This window comes from Poromitra crassiceps, assembly GCF_964638095.1.
Source record: "Poromitra crassiceps genome assembly, chromosome: 27".
Taxonomy (NCBI): Eukaryota; Metazoa; Chordata; class Actinopteri; order Beryciformes; family Melamphaidae; genus Poromitra; species Poromitra crassiceps.
In genome coordinates this window covers 491,664-510,000 of record NC_139650.1, presented here as the reverse complement: position 1 = coordinate 510,000, position 18,337 = coordinate 491,664, and positions in this window count along the sequence as shown.

Here is an 18,337-nt window from a genome sequence, read left to right as displayed (position 1 = left end):
CATATGCCACTTCTCATCTCTCCCTGCTGTCAGTCAGCGGCCCATGATGCTCTATTTCAATTTAGGCTCCAGCTCCAACTACTGATGGCTAGAGTTTTGCTCATCTCTCCCCTCCCCGTCACTCTCTGTGTGTGTGTGTGTGTGTGTGTGTGTGTGTGTGTGTGTGTGTGTGTGTCATAGAGGGATTATGCTACGCAGTATTCCCATTTCTTACATTTTTATCAATCTGATCAAATCCGCCAAAAACTTGCCTTCCCTCAGTTTTGTGTTATCAGCAATGTCACCCTGGCCTGTCAAAGATGGACTGGAGCACAGCAAGTGCACCTCGAGCTTGTGCTGCAAGACAATGTTGCCAATTGTGGACTGTTGTGCTTTGTCTATGTTTCATGCATTCTCCTTTGGGATAAGCAGAACTCTGATTTCCACTTCAGTTGAAGCTACCTCTGATGCCATGCTTTTGCTCCACAGTAATCATTGTGTATCTTCCATTCACTAATCCCATTCGTCCCCTTATTGACCCAAATTGCACTGCTGCTTCAGCCCCATGAGATCCTTAGCCTACCTAAATTAATCTTCTCTTTGCGTTAACGAATCTCCTGCAACCTATACGGCTTCCTTAAGTAATGAGCTATTGATCCATCAAAAGGTAGCCAAAGTAAGTCTCCCTTGGACAGAGAATGCCCATAGTAGACTACTACAGTCCAACTTTGAAAAACCAAACCATGCAAAGGAAATGGGGTGGTGACAATAATCCGGACAGCTTTGTTTTGTCCCAAATCATTCCGTGCAGACGGGAGGAGACGGAGACGGAGGATGCTTGTCTTCCTGCTCTCTGATGATGGATGTGGCTGTTCTGTATCAGGATGTATCAGGTTGGATTACTGGGCTCCAGGGCAGCGTGTCACTTCTTCAGCACATTGTCTCTGGCAGGCTACGAATATTAACTCCGCTGTTCAAATTCACGCTCTGCTTGCCATAGGGAGCATCCCTCTCTTTACTACTCTGACTTGCAAAATAAAAAAGCGCCAGAGGTTGGTCATTTGAAATGCTTGTGTGTCTGGGACAGTGACCAGAAGGCATGATGATAAAGCTTTTGCATTCAGGCAGAGTGCAGGAGGAAGCGGTCTGCAGAGAACTGAAGTGTGGCTGGGAGAGAAGAGACAGGTTTGTGGGGGGGACAAGGGGGAGGGGAGGGGAGGGAGGGACGCACTGACAGGCTGTGTGGACGAGAACCAGGCTGCAGACAGGTCCGCCGGTGGCAGATCAGGCTGTCCAGGGACAACAGACCGGAGAGGCTGCAGGTATGAAGGGCCCCCGGGGTGGAAGCAGGGGAGAAATGACAGGTCAGTGCACCTCTCATCTTCTGTCCATCACAGGCCCTTTGTGCTTTCATCAAAGCAGACATGTCTGGACGCAACTGGGCTGCAGGTGCATGGCACAGGTATGTGCTTGGTCATGCGTGTAGCTGTAGCACACTTGAATGTAGGGCTGGAACTAATGATTTTTTTCCCATTATCGATGAATCTGTTGATTATTTTCTCGATTAATCGATTAGTTGTTTGGTCTACACTACAGTATCAAATGTCAGAAAATGGGGGAAAACTGTCGTTCAGTGTTTCCCAAAGCCCCAATATGAGGTCCTCAAATCTCTTGTTTTGTCCACAACCCAAATATATTCAGTTTACTGAGGAGTAAAGAAACCAGAAAACATTCACATTTTAGAAGCTGAAATCAGAGTTTTGACTTTTTTTTCTTTAGAAGATGACTCAAAACGATGAATAATCGATTATCAAAATAGTTGATTTTCTGTTCTGTCGATTGATTGATCATTGCAGCTCTACTTGAATGCCAGAGAAAAAGACTGTACAGTCAGAGGGAAAGACTCACACACACACACACACACACACACACACACACACACACACACACACACACCCACACGCACATGAGGGAAATACAAATATCTTTTCTAATAAATGTGTCCCGTTTTTGTTCAATTTAGGTCTTTCTTACTGTGTAACCCATCCTTTACATGCTGGCCAACGGTGACCAGATGTCCCACTTTGTGTGGGACTGCACAGCATTTTCATGCCTTTTCCCCATGTCCCACATAGTGAGATTAATCGATTAGTCTAAAATAATCGACAGATTAATCAATAATGAAAATAACTACTCAGCATCAGTAACATGTCCCACATTGTCCCACACAAACATACTGTTTGTCCCGCATTTGGTTTGCTGGGATCTGGTCACCCTATATTCACCAAGTCTTTGGAAGTCATTTGAGGATCTGAATGTGTTCAAGATTCAAGATTCAAGATTCAAGATTCAAGATTTTTATTGTCACTCCGTAGTACAAGTATCACGTGTGAAATTCTTGTGCTGTAGGCTCCGTTACAACATAGTGCAAAAAATAAAAGATATATAAATAAAAACAAGAGGCAACAAGCAATAAAGCAGTAAGACACGCCACAGACAGTGGCATATTCACTGCCCATAGTGCAAATGGCATGAACATACTTTAAACATAATTAAACATAATAACATTCTGTTGGGTGCAAATAGCGTGTACCTAATTAAACATACTATTGAACATTAGTCATACATAATGGTAGCATCTACAGTGCGGTACAGTACGGCTACTACACTATTTGTATATATTAAGGAGTCTCGTGGCCTGCGAGAAGAAACTGTCCCTCAAGCGATTTGTGCGTGCTCTTGGGACCCTGTATCGCCTCCCTGAGGGTAGCAGGGAGAACAGACTGTTGTGGGGGTGGTTTGTGTCTTTGATGATCTTCAGGGACCTCCTGAGGCACCGCTGGTTGTACAGATCTTGCAGTTCTGGCAGCTCACATCCTGTTACGTGCTGGGCCGCCGTGTTTGGTTATACTAAGTTTCTCAATTGGACCATTTTTGGTGATGATGCATCCCTCAAAGCCTGCCTTCAGCTCAGATAAAACTCATTTCACAGCCCATTAGACATATGAACAACAGTAAACACACAGTAGGCACACGGCATCACACAAAAAAACATTGTTCACAGTTTCCACCCAGCACCAATTAGAAGGCGATTGGCCAGCCAAGGCCGCTCACACAGGTCATGGTGACACAGGCTTTATTGCAGCCACTGGGCGGGGCCAGAGATACGACCAGGGGCCGATAATGAGAGCATCAATCAAACTGTGGGCCCCCCCCCCTCCTGAGGCAGAGCACCGTGAGCTTAGACAAATACACTTCAGTGCTGGCATTGACACTTCTCTCTCTCTGCCCCCTGCTTCCCTCTCTCTGTATGCCAGCACAAGGTCAATTTACTTCCCCTCACTAATAATGCCATATCCTAATTGGCTTGACTCCGATCAAACAGCTGCTACAGACTTTGTCTTTGTCTTTCATCTCTCTCTTTCTTTCTCACTGTGAATGTGTGTGCATCTTTCCCTCACTCACTGTTATGTTGTCTCTCCATCCCTGTTCTCTCTCGCTCTCTCCCTCTCTCTATCTCTCTCCCTCTCTTTATTGGCTGCCTTTCCCACTCCACCTCTCCTGTAATCCTCTCTGTGTGCCCCGTGCTGCCCGCCCCTGGCTCAGCTAAAGCCCAGCTCAAGGTCATCAACACAATGGCGTCACAACGATTTTGACAACGTGTCTTTCATCTGCCTTCTCTCCTTTCTCATACGCTCATGCGTGCAAGTGTCAGTTCTCAGTATTTAATATTATAGTTAGTTTTCCTCTCCGGCCCTCAGTAGCATATCCACTCTGTCACTTATTTTTATTTCTCTGGCCCTCAGTATCATATCCACTCCATCACTTATTTTGATTTCTCTGGTCCTCAGTATCATATCCACTCTGTCACTTATGTTTCTCTCCGGCCCTCAGTATCATATCCACTCTGTCACTTATTTTTATTTCTCTGGCCCTCAGTATCATATCCACTCCGTCACTTATTTTTATTTCTCTGGCCCTCAGTATCATATCCACTCCGTCACTTATTTTTATTTCTCTGGCCCTCAGTATCATATCCACTCCGTCACTTATTTTTATTTCTCTGGCCCTCAGTATCATATCCACTCTGTCACTTATTTTTATTTCTCCGGCCCTCAGTATCATATCCACTCCATCACTTATTTTTATTTCTCTGGCCCTCAGTATCATATCCACTCTGTCACTTATTTTTATTTCTCTGGCCCTCAGTATCATATCCACTCCGTCACTTATTTTTATTTCTCTGGCCCTCAGTATCATATCCACTCTGTCACTTATTTTTATTTCTCCGGCCCTCAGTATCATATCCACTCCATCACTTATTTTTATTTCTCTGGCCCTCAGTATCATATCCACTCTGTCACTTATTTTTATTTCTCCGGCCCTCAGTATCATATCCACTCTGTCACTTATTTTTATTTCTCTGGCCCTCAGTATCATATCCACTCCATCACTTATTTTTATTTCTCCGGCCCTCAGTATCATATCCACTCTGTCACTTATTTTTATTTCTCTGGCCCTCAGTATCATATCCACTCCGTCACTTATTTTTATTTCTCTGGCCCTCAGTATCATATCCACTCCATCACTTATTTTATTTCTCTGGCCCTCAGTATCATATCCACTCCATCACTTATTTTTATTTCTCCGGCCCTCAGTATCATATCCACTCTGTCACTTATTTTTATTTCTCCGGCCCTCAGTATCATATCCACTCTGTCACTTATTTTTATTTCTCTGGCCCTCAGTATCATATCCACTCTGTCACTTATTTTTATTTCTCCGGCCCTCAGTATCATATCCACTCCATCACTTATTTTTATTTCTCCGGCCCTCAGTATCATATCCACTCCGTCACTTATTTTTATTTCTCCGGCCCTCAGTATCATATCCACTCCATCACTTATTTTATTTCTCTGGCCCTCAGTATCATATCCACTCCGTCACTTTTTTTTCTCTCCAGCCCTCAGTATCATATCCACTCCGTCACTTATGTTTCTCTCCAGCCCTCAGTATCATATCCACTCCATCACTTATTTTGATTTCTCCAGCCCTCAGTATCATATCCACTCCGTCACTTATTTTTATTTCTCCGGCCCTCAGTATCATATCCACTCCGTCACTTATTTTTATTTCTCCGGCCCTCAGTATCATATCCACTCCGTCACTTATTTTTATTTCTCCGGCCCTCAGTATCATATCCACTCCGTCACTTATTTTTATTTCTCTCCAGCCCTCAGTATCATATCCACTCTGTCACTTATTTTTATTTCTCCGGCCCTCAGTATCATATCCACTCCGTCACTTATTTTTATTTCTCTCCAGCCCTCAGTATCATATCCACTCTGTCACTTATTTTTATTTCTCTGGCCCTCAGTATCATATCCACTCTGTCACTTATTTTTATTTCTCCGGCCCTCAGTATCATATCCACTCCGTCACTTTTTTTTCTCTCCAGCCCTCAGTATCATATCCACTCCGTCACTTTTTTTTCTCTCCAGCCCTCAGTATCATATCCACTCCGTCACTTTTTTTTCTCTCCAGCCCTCAGTATCATATCCACTCCGTCACTTTTTTTTCTCTCCAGCCCTCAGTATCATATCCACTCCGTCACTTTTTTTTCTCTCCAGCCCTCAGTATCATATCCACTCCGTCACTTTTTTTTCTCTCCGGCCCTCAGTATCATATCCACTCCGTCACTTATGTTTCTCTCCGGCCCTCAGTATCATATCCACTCCGTCACTTATGTTTCTCTCCGGCCCTCAGTATCATATCCACTCCGTCACTTATGTTTCTCTCCGGCCCTCAGTATCATATCCACTCCGTCACTTATGTTTCTCTCCAGCCCTCAGTATCATATCCACTCCGTCACTTATGTTTCTCTCCGGCCCTCAGTATCATATCCACTCCGTCACTTATGTTTCTCTCCGGCCCTCAGTATCATATCCACTCCGTCACTTATGTTTCTCTCCAACCCTCAGTATCATATCCACTCCGTCACTTATTTTATACTCCCTCAATTATTCTTATTCAAAGGACTTAAATCCTCTCTGTTGCAGTACAGCGTGGCTTCTTCTGTGCCAGTGTCTTTAATGTAAACGGGGAGTGTTTCTGAGTCACTGGGTGACGTGGCGAGCCGTCGTGGCATTTTAATCTGCGCTGTCTCAGCTTTATGGGACACTCCAGCTGGCCGTTGTTCTGCCAATAATAAGGTCAGCTGTAAGGATGTGTCCACACGGTGTTTCTGGCTCGTTCAAGGGCAAAACAACGTTGGAATATAAATTGAAGCTTAGATCCCAGTTATGTCATTCTCAATTGATCTATTATGCTTGAAATGAAATAGTCATCGTCAGTAGCTCCTCAGCCCTCTTTAAGTTAAGTAAGTTATCCTTTATTATTGTCCCTGTGGGGAAATCCATCCTCTGCATATTTGACTCATCCTCTATAGTCTATAGGAACCTTCCAGGAGCAGTGGGCAGCCGCAGTGCAGCACCCGGGGACCATCTCCAGGTCGATTGTCAGTGCCTTGGTGAGGGGCACTGACAGAGTATTAACCTTAAACATACATTTCATGGTGGGAGGAAACCCACACAAACAGGGTGAACATGCAAACTCCATACAGAAAGGACGGAGGGACTACTGATGTGCTGTATCATCTATGCCCTGAAAACTTCAATAAACAGAAATGTGAAAAAAGAAAAAAAGAAAGGACGGAGGGACAAGGGTTCGAACCCAGGACCTTCTTGCTGTGAGGCAACAGACTGTTAACCACTGAACTACTGTACCATGCCCTCTTTGATGGAAGGTCTTTCTGCTCTATGCGGTATACTCAATTAGTTAAAAACTTTAATGTAGGGTCCAGTCCAACCGTGTACATCTGGTGGCCCTAAGCAGGATACGTTTGGGGGGGCTGGAAAGCTAGATTCCTGTGGTTCTAATTAGTCCAATTTCATCTTTTATATTTGATATTGCTTGTCTGTACTTTTGCACTTTTTAATCGCACATCTTTTACCTTTATTGTATTATTTTTGAATGGCCCCAGTAAGTGCATGCCTGCTGTGACATGGCATTCATACAGAGGTTACCCCATGTGGAGCGCTGAGCACTATACACAATAGGGGTTTCTAATAACAGCCACTCTAACAAAATGATTTTTTGATAAGAGGGGACATTTTAAAAAGTGTTTTTTACGTGGATTTATTTGCCAGATCGAGTTACTTCCTGCTGCATTCATTACAACTGATGGTGGTGTTTGGATGAACACCGAAACGTCTTGTTTTCTACCTTTCTTAGTCCAGTGTTTTTTTTTATAAATTCTTTTTAAAACTTTCTATTACCTGGATGCTTGAAAATGAACTTTCAGTACACAGATAAGAGGGAAAGGATTCATCTGTAAGGCAGGGTTGTTGTATTTAAGTTGCAGCTTGATATCTTAATGTGAGAGCCGAGAGGTCAAGGGACCCGTTTGTTTTTATGCCCGTTTCCCAGTGAGCTAGCATAACATGGTTGGTCCCGAGCGACGTATTTGTCTGGATGTCCAGTTTCTGCTAATACCAGAAGCTCTGCTCTAGCTAAAACATTGAGCATGCAAGAACTCGTCAAACACGGACTGCACCCTTCCATCTTCTTCCCACTGCCCACCTGCCCTAGCCATGTATGCTGCTTCCTGTTCCTGTCAGGGAGTCTGTGGACCATCTGCAGATGGAACGGGCATGCCCAGCTGGGAGAGCTTCTCGTGCAACAGGGCCAGGTAGGATAGTATCCAAGGCCGAGCTAAAGTCCACAAACAGGATCCTTGAGACTTACGTAGGTGCCTGCAGTGTCCAGGAGCGTGAGCATGTAGTGGAGGGCAATGTTTATGGCATCGTCTACAGACCTGTTGGCTCTGTAGGCGAGTTGGTCCATGATGGATTTTTAGGTAGGACAGAACAAGCCGATTGAAGCCGGACTTCAGGACCACAGAGGTCAAGGTGACGGGTCTATAGTCTTGTAGTGCCACTGGCTTTGTTTTTTGTGGGACGGGGACAATACTTGAGGACTTGGAGCAGGCTGGAATGTGGCATGTATCCAATGAGGTGTTGAAGATGTCGGTGAACACTGGTGGCCTGTTAACATCTCTCTCCTGAATACAGAGAGGTGTCAAGGGAGGGGGGAAGAGGTGGACTGGAGCTGTTTGGGGGGGGTGGTCTGGGGGGAGGGGTGGAGGGGTTGGTGGCCTGGTTGAACATATGAGAGGTGTCACAGGAGATCAGCTCAGGGCTGAGTTCTGTCTGTGGAAGCAGCAGTAGAACTCATTCAAGCAGCTGGCTAGATGAGCGTCATCAATGGAGTGTTTGGCAGATGGTTTGTAGCCCGTGATCTGTCTCAAGCCTTTCCAAACAGAGGCTGAGTCATTCTCTGATCTATGATCCACTTTGGCTTTGTTATAGTCTAGACAGGGGTAAAATCCATTTTGCACACTTGAGACTGGCCACCGCAAACTGAAATGTACGCTGTTGTTGTGTTGGGCCGATGCCCCACCATGAAGTGGGACCCTCGTCAAGGTCCACAGGCACACACAGCTACATGCATCCACGGCGAAACATCTACTGGGCTCAGTTCAATGTCACGTTAGTCCCGCAATGACAAACGTTTTCTTTATGTGTTCGCACGGCGCTCCCGGCTCCCATTGTCCTCAATCCACCTCTTTGTATCTCTCTAACACAAGTAAGCCCACACGTGAAATCATGGCATCTGCTTGCTCAGTAAGGGCCGCCCTCTAGCCAGATCAGCCAATGACAATCAGCCCAAACCCCCTGACACGCGCGAATGCTTAGCCTAATCATTCAAAATGGTGGCTATGATTGACAGCCAAACCGACCAATGACTGCTCCCGAACAACATGACGGCAACATAAGAGCTCTAGACTTACATACTATCTGACATTATGACAATCATAAATGACGTGACAATCGTCACATTAGCAACAGTGGCAGTGGCAACAGACACTCTATTCTCTAGCTTGTAAAACAAATTAAACCACAGGCAGAAGAATACTAATCTGATACTTTATTGATCCCTGTTCGGAAATTCTCTTTCCCTGGGGGAGACAGGGAGGTCAGAGGTCGGGGTCAGCTACAGCACAGAATCCCTGTGTTTGGTAGGGATTTAGTTTCTGCTCAAGGACACTTAACGGGAAAAATACACCATAAAACACTGATAAAAAACAGGTATTTCGGTACATTATTGAGTTTCTGGGTACTTTTTGTTTGGTGGGAGTATTCTTCTTATTCCTGACATGACGGCACATTGAAGTATTTCCAGTATATAGCTAGCTTTGATAGCAGGAAAGGTTTTACAAATCTAAAGCATCAGCGCTAAATGTCAGGCTGTATAAGAAGTGAAGGCCAAGGGCTTCTCTCTTCGCTCACCATTTTGCACCTGACATTCAGCAATCAGACAGATAGAAATCCATCCAAGACTAGATAGAGAGAACGATTTCTCCACTGACAACGACATTCAAGCATAAAGAAATAACCACCGGAATGAATTTAAACATCACAGATTGATGTATATAACAGGCTATCCGAGAGCATCCGTTTATGTGTTTAACCTGTTTCTCAATGTCGTTGTCCCTGTGTCATTGCATTGTGTGTGTGCAATAAGTTGTGTCGATCACGTACGTGTGCATGTTGAAATGTTTCTCTGCAGGCTGTGTGTGCTTGGTGGAGTGACAGGTGTGTGGCATGTGGGTGTTTGGACACTCCTATTGGCTGACTATAGCTTGGCTTATGTGACTGTTTTCACAGATTGGTAGCAAGGGCATTTCTCTCTGCTTTCATGTTAGCCCAAAAAGAGGGGGCGGTGGGCTGATAGGGGGCGGGGGACTCCATATCCTCAACTGTGGTGCAGTGTAAGGGAAAGGTGCAGTGCATAATATTTCCACCCAAATTCTAATGTGGTTGTGCTTGCTCTCTCTCTCTCTCTCTCTCTCTCTCTCTGTCCCTCTCTCTCTCTCTCTCTAGTTCTCTCTCCCTCGCTCTCTCTCTCTCTCTGTCCCTCTCGCTCTCTCTCTCTCTCTCTGTCCCTCTCTCTCTCTCTCTCTCTCTCTCTCTCTCTGTCCCTCTCTCTAGTTCTCTCTCCCTCGCTCTCTCTCTCACACACACTCTCTTGCTTTGTCTCTCTCTCACACACTGGTTTGACGCAGACTTGCTTTAATCAATCCAAGACAAAAGCCTGGGACTCGCCGGTGAGTCACTGATGATCAAGTTCAGGCCAAATGTAGCAGGTTTTTCAAAATGGTTACAGTACAACAGTTATAGCATTCTGTTCTGGCAAATAACCTAGTACGCCTAATACCCTGTAGAGATCAAAACTGAGAGAAATACATCTTGAAGTTTGCCTGTTGACATTAATTCCATTGATTCAGGCAGAAATACAAGACTTATCTCTAAAAACACACTCTGATATGATGATACTGTAGGACCAAGACCTTCAGTGTGTGTGTATGTGCGCGTGCATGTGTGTGTGTGTGTGTGTGTGTGTGTGTGTGTGTGTGTGTGTGTGTGTGTGTGCTATTCCAAGCAGCCTTTGTGTGAATCTCAGTGTTTGTTCGATTTGTCTCTGCATCGATTTGCTAATGCTTTTCATTTATTTTTGGAGGGATGGAATATGTTTAGTTCAAGGTTATTTGCAGAGTTTATTTCCCCATCTGTTAAGCATAGCATCTAAGCATAGGAATGAATGGTCAAAGAGATGTGAACATAAAGTGAAATACTGCTTATACCATCATATTTTATTGGCTCTCAAATTGTCAGATGGAAATTTAAATAAAGAGTCTGGACATGCCAAACACTTAGCCTGTACAGGGTGATGTACAGCCATCATGAAGTCTCATCTCTTCCTCCTTTCAAAAGGGTGAAATGAGGAGAGAGAGAAAACACACACACACACACACACACACACACACACACACACACACACACACACACACACACACACACACACACACACACACACACACACACATTGTAAAGAGAGAGAGTTGGGGTATTGGTGTCGACGTTGTCGTTGACTGACATACATTACCACATCTGAATGTAGTCATTTTCCTTCGAGGAGGGAGATGAGGTGAAGTGTGTGTGTGTGTGTGTGTGTGTGTGTGTGTGTGTGTGTGTGTGTGTGTGTGTGTGTGTGTGTGTGTGTGTGTGTGTGTGTGTGTTTTCTCTCTCTCCTCATTTCACCAAGTGTGGGAGCGCAAAAAAACGCGCCTGAATTTGGGGGACCACGTTGAATTACTATACAGAGCAGCGTTCACCCTTGAGGAATCTCAGGTCGTCCTTGTGGCTACTCATCACATGCCCCCTCCCCTCCCCTCCCCTCCCCCTCTCTGTCTCCACCCCCTCCAACTAAAACGCTCGCCATCCCTTGGCCCCCCCCCCCCCCCTCCCCGGCTCCCCCCCAGCTTGCAGATAGGCTAGTGGCCGTGTTGCTCGGCTGGGATGTTGTGCTCTAGCGAGCGGCTGCAGCGCAGTGTGTGATGATGTGCTGGGTTTGACTGGTCCATGTGTGTGGGATGCTGCTGTAGGCTAGTCCTCCGCAGCGCAGCGCAGCGCGGCATGCCACGCTGAAGCGCAAAACAGTGGAATTACCCGCTTGGTGAACAGACAACCTACCGAGCTCTCTATCCGCAGCCGTGGAGGGTTTTCCCCCCTCCCGCTCCTAATATTTTCTAACAAAAACGGAGGCAGATTATTCTGGTCACGTATTTTGGCTGACAGCCGGCTGTCCTGGAGAGAGAGAGGGGGGGAGAGAGAGGGGGAGAGAGAGAGAGAGAGAGAGAGAGAGAGAGAGAGAGAGAGAGAGAGCGCGCGCTGGAGTGAATCAGGGTCCAGTGCCGGAGAGGAGACAGCGCAGCGCAGCGCACCCGACACCTGCAGCAGTAGGATGTAAAGGGAATTCCCGCTCACCAAGCTGGTAAGTTTAACACTCGCCTTTAGGCTTTAGTAGCCTACTTCTTTCTAGAAATATAGGTAAATATTCCAAGTGTCATCGTGCTCGTGAGAATGTCATAATATAGCCCATTTATAAAATATACTATAGCCTATAGCTATATAGCTATAGGCTGCTATATTTCAAACAATTGGATTTATGAAGTACCGTGAATTTAATTTGCCATTTCATTGGCTATTGTGCAAAATCAAACAAAATTGTCTGTCAATTTAGGGGGGGGGGGGGGGGGGGGGGGCATGACAGTCTGCCAGTTTGGATTCCGGACCGGAGGCGACAACAAATGATATTGCTGTCAGACCAGCACTGATGATGAGGGACCTGGAAAATAGCCTATCGGAATTGTCACTGGTTGGTTTTAATTGCCTGTTAGGCTATCTCAATTTAGGCTATGAAGTTTGTGATCCGTGGGACAGAAAGCCCCGCAGCAGCTCCTGTCCGTTTCACATGCTGTGCAGACGCCTTACGCTGGGGACATACCAGAGGCGAAAATTGCGCGCATGCGCCGCGCAGCGCACCTCCGCGCAGAAGTCGCTTAAAAGTGTCCACACAGAGAGCGCAGCTCTCTTTGCGCGCTCTGCTCGTCCACTATATATTTTGCCCCAGATCTCCTGTCTTCCTTATCATGGCCAAGTAAATGATGACATAAATATCTAAAGTAATATGTTTGGGATAACAGTTAATGGCTACCTTCTTTATAAAATGCAATTGCATAATTTGTCTGTTCTCCTCCCGTTTTCCCAGTGCGTGCTGTTGTAGAGAGAAGGCGAGTCCTAGCTCTCTACTTGTTGCTCCGCAGGCAACGAGCCCCTAGAAGCCGCTCCCCCTCTCCCACTGCTCTTTCTCTCTTTTCACACTTCCAAAGGGGCAATCAACAACGTAAATAAACATTATTTCACTTTGAAATTGGTTTTATTTGACGAATGTCCGGTTTCGGAGTTCCTGTCTGCCCTTATCTGATCTGTTCAACTTGACAGAGTCGCTCACAGGCGCAGACGGCCGCGCAGGAAAATAGAACTCCAGGCTGAGCTGAGCGGCCCTGAGCGTCCGCGGAGCTGAGCTGAGCGGCGCGCTGCGCGCTGCGCGCAATTCGGTGTGGACTGACAGATCTGATAACATGGTGTCCTAATGAAAACTGGCTGCGCACAAGGTCGCAAATGGTCGCGCTGCGCAGCTTACGTGCAGGAGACGCGTGCGGTGTGTTTTCACCGTTATGCAACAGAAGAAAGAAAGAAAATATATAGGCTTAAGTTGTAGGCTACTTTTATTATGACACTGCTTATAAACCAACCTTTCATTTTGCAGGGACTCATTGTGACTGATGTAACATGATTTCAGTCACATGTCCCACTCTGGTTTGAGTCGGGATTTTCATCATTTCTAAGACACGTGATGTTTTGGAGCATGATGTTGCGGTAGTATAGGCTAATGGCTTGATTGACTCATGTTTGGACGAATTCATCGAAAAACTCATTCTTCTACAAGGCTCTCCAGTCTCAGAGGTAGGAGGCCTCTCATTCATCAGGCCTCTCTCTCTGTATATTTATTAGAAAGATGACAGAAACAAATATTTGTTAGGGATTTCTTCTCACCTATAAGCCTACCTTTTGGTGAACATTATTATCCTACAAATTGGTGTCACAGTGTTAATAATAATAATAATTTTCTATTTTGCCTATACTGCTGTTCCTTAAAAAATGGAGAAACGGACAAATTTTCCCAATTTTCAATTTTGTTAATACAAAATAAACGAAAAAAAACAAGCATTGCTGGTAGGCTTTTGGTAAAACTGGTATTAATGCCAGTGGTGGTTAGAGAGAGATGTTAAGCAAGCTTGTGACCGGAAGGTTGTCAGTTCAATCCCCGGGACCGGCAGGATAAATCTGGGTGCGGAAAGTGCAAAGCTCGTCCCTCCCTCATTAGCATCGCTGGGGTGCCCTTGAGCAAGGCCCTTAACCCCAACCGCTCCAGTGGAGCTGCTCAGTGGCCAGCAGCGCAGGCTGTGCATGCATCAGGGGTGTAGTGGAGGGTAAACGCAAGTAAACACAGTTGAGGCAGAGAGTTTACTCTCCTATTTTCAGAACAATGTTAATCAGTGGGGGGGAAACGAGGTGGGTAGACTCACCTTGGATCGTTTACCCACCTCTATTTACCACTACACCACCCTGCATGGTTGTAGCCTACTGGTCAGATTGGAGCTATGAATATGTGAACAGGGTGCTCCTGAAGTGTGCTCAGTGAGACTCCCCCTGTGTACAAAACAAGAGAAAACCAAACAGAAGGCCAAACAACACAGTTCTCACTAGAAGAAGAGACACAGGGGAACGGGTCGTTTGAAGTTGTTGGTGCTTTTGTGCTCTGTGATTTTTCAGGACTCTGTTTCACTGACCATCTTTGAGACCGTTACCACCAGTCTCTATGCCTGCCAGCATGCCCAATGACTCTTTTTTTATAGTCTGTTGACAGTGGAAACATGAGCCAAATATGTAAAATACCAACATGTTTTTCCTTTGGATTTGGTTCACTTCAAACCATGTTGGAGCAGCGATCTACAAATGTGAATGTGTACCTCACTCGTGTGTGTGTGTGTGTGTGTGTGTGTGTGTGTGTGTGTGTGTGTGAGAGAGAGAGAGAGAGAGTGTGTGTGTGTGTGTGTGTGTGTGTGTGTGTGTGTGTGTGTGTGTGTGTGTGTGTGTGTGTGTGTGTGTGTGTGTGTGTGTGTTTGCACCTAGCCCTGCCTCCCTGTGTTTTTATAAGCAGTGTCCATGATTGTCTTGTTGGAGGGGTCATGAGAGGCAAAATGGGCGCACCTGTGTGGACTGTGGTTGGGATGGTGGAGGGCAGGTATGATGGATTTCTCTATTCATCTAGAAAGAAGCTCTTACTCTTTGATTCTGAATGACTGACACAACAAACCCGATGTCATACCCTTCATGTTTTAGCGGGCGTTCTTACTGCAGGGGGCTTTTGAAAATCTCTTTCCAAAACCTATGAGAACAATGAACCCTGTCCCGTTTGTATTGCTGTCACGTTTGGGTTCATGCTGACAGCTGTCAAGTCCAGTTTATTTGTATAGCCCTAGTTCACGAGCATGTCTCAGAGGGCTTTACAGAGAATGGCTCTAGCTAAATAGCTAAGCACAATCAATAGACAGAATTGAACAATTTTATATAAAGCATATAAAACAAGGATGGGAGAGAGGAGAGGGAGGGGGGAAAGCAGGGGGAGGGAGAAGAGGGGAGAAAGAGAGGAGAAGGTGGAGGGAGAAGAGAGTGGGGGGAGAAGAGGGAGATAAAAGAGAAAGAGGAGAGGAGAGTGTGGAGAGAGAGAGATGAGGGGGAGAGGAGAGAGAACAGAATAAAACAACCCAGTTCTTAGTCAAAGACAGTTTTGATTCATGGATGATGCAACATTCTTTTAGAATGTAGAGTTCTTGTGAGGGCATGTGAGTGAAGAACTAACAGACAACACTATGCTGCTGTGTTCTTCTCCTGGTCTCCATTGCTGACAGACTGATGGGACCACCTCTGCCAAGCAGACCTGGACCCTGCTCGTTTGTTTCGGAACAGGTCGTGATTTAATTTTCACACTGTGATAAGGAGGCAAAAGACATCTCTGTTCCCCCCCAAAAAGTAGCTAAGTGCAGTGTTGCAGCCAGTGTGAAAGCACTCGTAGATATCTGAAACATTTTCATCATTTTTGTTTTCTGTAGCTGCGCTGTATCGTAACATGACGTCACATTATCTTGGCTAGTTGTTCACTCACGAGTCACGGCAGTAAGAAAAATACACCAGCTAACAAGAAATGGGACCCGGAATTCAAGTTACATCTGCAATGTTTTTTTGTACTTTGTTAAAGTGTTTTAGGGTGGATTTTTTTTTAATAGTACGTGTTTCAGAGGCTTCGCATCAGCACCAGGTGCCGGCCAGCTCCCGGATCGGATTCTGGGCCTTCTGAGTCCACCCAGCTCCTTGGGACCGGTTCCCGTGTCTATGACATCACAATGCCGCCCTGTGACATCATGAGAGATGTGATGTCCTTGCCGATGATGTCATGGTCGAATATGACATCATCACCGATGCCATCACAATGCGGATGTCACCATCTCCGATGACATCACAATGGGATGTGTGACATCATCAGCTGGGAATGAGTTATGACATCACCAGTGATGTCACATACCCAGACTAGTCCAAGTTCATTCCCGTTCCAGATGTTTGAGGCTTCGGAGACCTCAAGCCATGTGTGGAGCCGACGGGCTTCAGCCCAAAACATGTTAGGAGGCGCTGGTCAACACCCAGTCAGTTGGTCAGCGGGTTAGTGCGGGAAGGGACCTCCATCGCACTCTTGCCAGTGCGCCTGCGACAAAGTGAGCTTCAAGATCTGACCCAGGTTTATACTTGATGAATCCTGAAAGCATAGAGACAGTCGAGAATCCAAACCAGAGTCTGGGTCCTTCAACATGGTTCTCATTTTCCCACGTCATCAAATACTCACAGTTTGGGTTGGTGTGCCGGACTGTCCACCAACCTAGCCCCTTTCAGCACTCTCTCCTCACTGGTTGCTAATGCTAACCACTTCCTCAACAGTCCTTTATACGTAGATTAACAGATGCGCTGAAAAAACTCCCGGGCATTGGAAAACGTCGGTACGCTCGTCGATTTATGTTTTGGACTGTCTCACTTATGTCACAGCAAGAGCAAAAATAGCGTCAGGCCTACTTGCTAGAGTTTGATTACGCAAATCATTCACCAAAGTTGAAAAATAAAATTTTTAGAAATGTCGCTTTATTCGCGCTGGGTCTGCTTGTGCGTTTGCATTGACTTGTAATCTCGCGTGTGAATTCGCGAAATGGTGTTCAGTTTGTTTTCTTGACCAAAACATACCTCATAAAGATACAGGATACATCCCTGATATTTGTGTTCTTTGAGAGCATTTGCGAAATATAATAATCTCAACAAAATGAACAGCAGGAAACAAATCGCAACATGATGATGGCACCATCTCTTGTTCTCTCTCTCTCTCTCTCTCTCTCCACGGTGCAGCTGAGGGGGCAGGTCATGGTCAGGGCAGGTATTCGTGACCTCTAGTTTCCTGGCTGGTCGGTTCTTGGACCTTCGGGCCAATCATGGCAGAGTAACTCCACACATCCGAGACGCGCCGGGCAGCAAACAAACGCACATTCAAACAAGACGCTTAGCCCCCGTTCACACCATACGCCGAAGCAACGCTCAACCTAAGCTGAACCCACAAGTTTCATTTAACGGTAGTTTCATTTTCACTCGTTAATAGGCGAGGCCGTTCACACACCACCCGCTGAAGCCACGCTCACGCCTTGCTCAAGCGATCGTTTCCAAGTGTGACGTGTGAAGCTTGAAGCTGCCAGGCATGAAGTCAATGGAAGTTGTGGGCGGGTTCAAGGTGCGCCGACGAGGCGCTGAAAGGAAAAGAGAAGCCTTCTTGTGTGAACGGCGAGGCGTCAGTTCAGCTTGTGCGTGCCTCAAGCATCAGCTCTGCTATGTTCGGCGTCCTGTGTGAACAAGGGCTTACTCTGAGCTGCACGAGCCGCAGTGCTGACAGGTTGTTTGTTTTTATGAAGTGCTGGCAAGCCCCGTTATGAGCGAAACTACAGGAGGCTGCTGTGTTTCTGCCAGTGTGTGTGTGTGTGTGTGTGTGTGTGTGTGTGTGTGTTTGTGTGGGCTGTCTGCTGTTTGAGTCGCCACACAGCCCATGCCGCCACAGCACTTCCCCAAACGCAGAACTTTTTCTTACCGGAGATTTTTTATTTTTTTGGTCACAGTGGCAGCTCCACCAAACCAAATGCAAAGATCAACTGTTATTATTAAATGTTATATCTTGTGATGCATGTCCATGTGTGTGTGTGTGTGTGTGTGTGTGTGTGTGTGTGTGTGTGTGTGTGTGTGTGTGACGTGTGTGTGTGTGTTTATGTTCAAGTATGTATTAAGATTCTTGCTTGCGTCTCTTTATTGTTGCGACTCCCAAAGGGACAGTCTCCCGAACATATTCCCACTCCCCTCCCTCCCACGGTGCCGGAGCCAGCCTGCATGTTTGCTTTGCTTGTGGGTCATTGTGTGCTTGTGTCTGTTCATGTGTTTATGGAGGCTTTGATACAGCTGCTACAGGGACATGTTTCCACCATGTGGTGTAGAGATGCTGCTGCGTTGAGGGAATCATATTTTATTTTAATGTTTTTCTGCACAATGAGAAGAGGAGCTTTGCACTTCCAATCTGATGTGATGATTGCGTGGTCTTATTCCTCCTCACAGATAATGACACTGAGCGGAATCCTGCTGAAGGTGCTGTAGGACAACAGCAATGTGGCGAGACACAATATTTACATACAGTACGA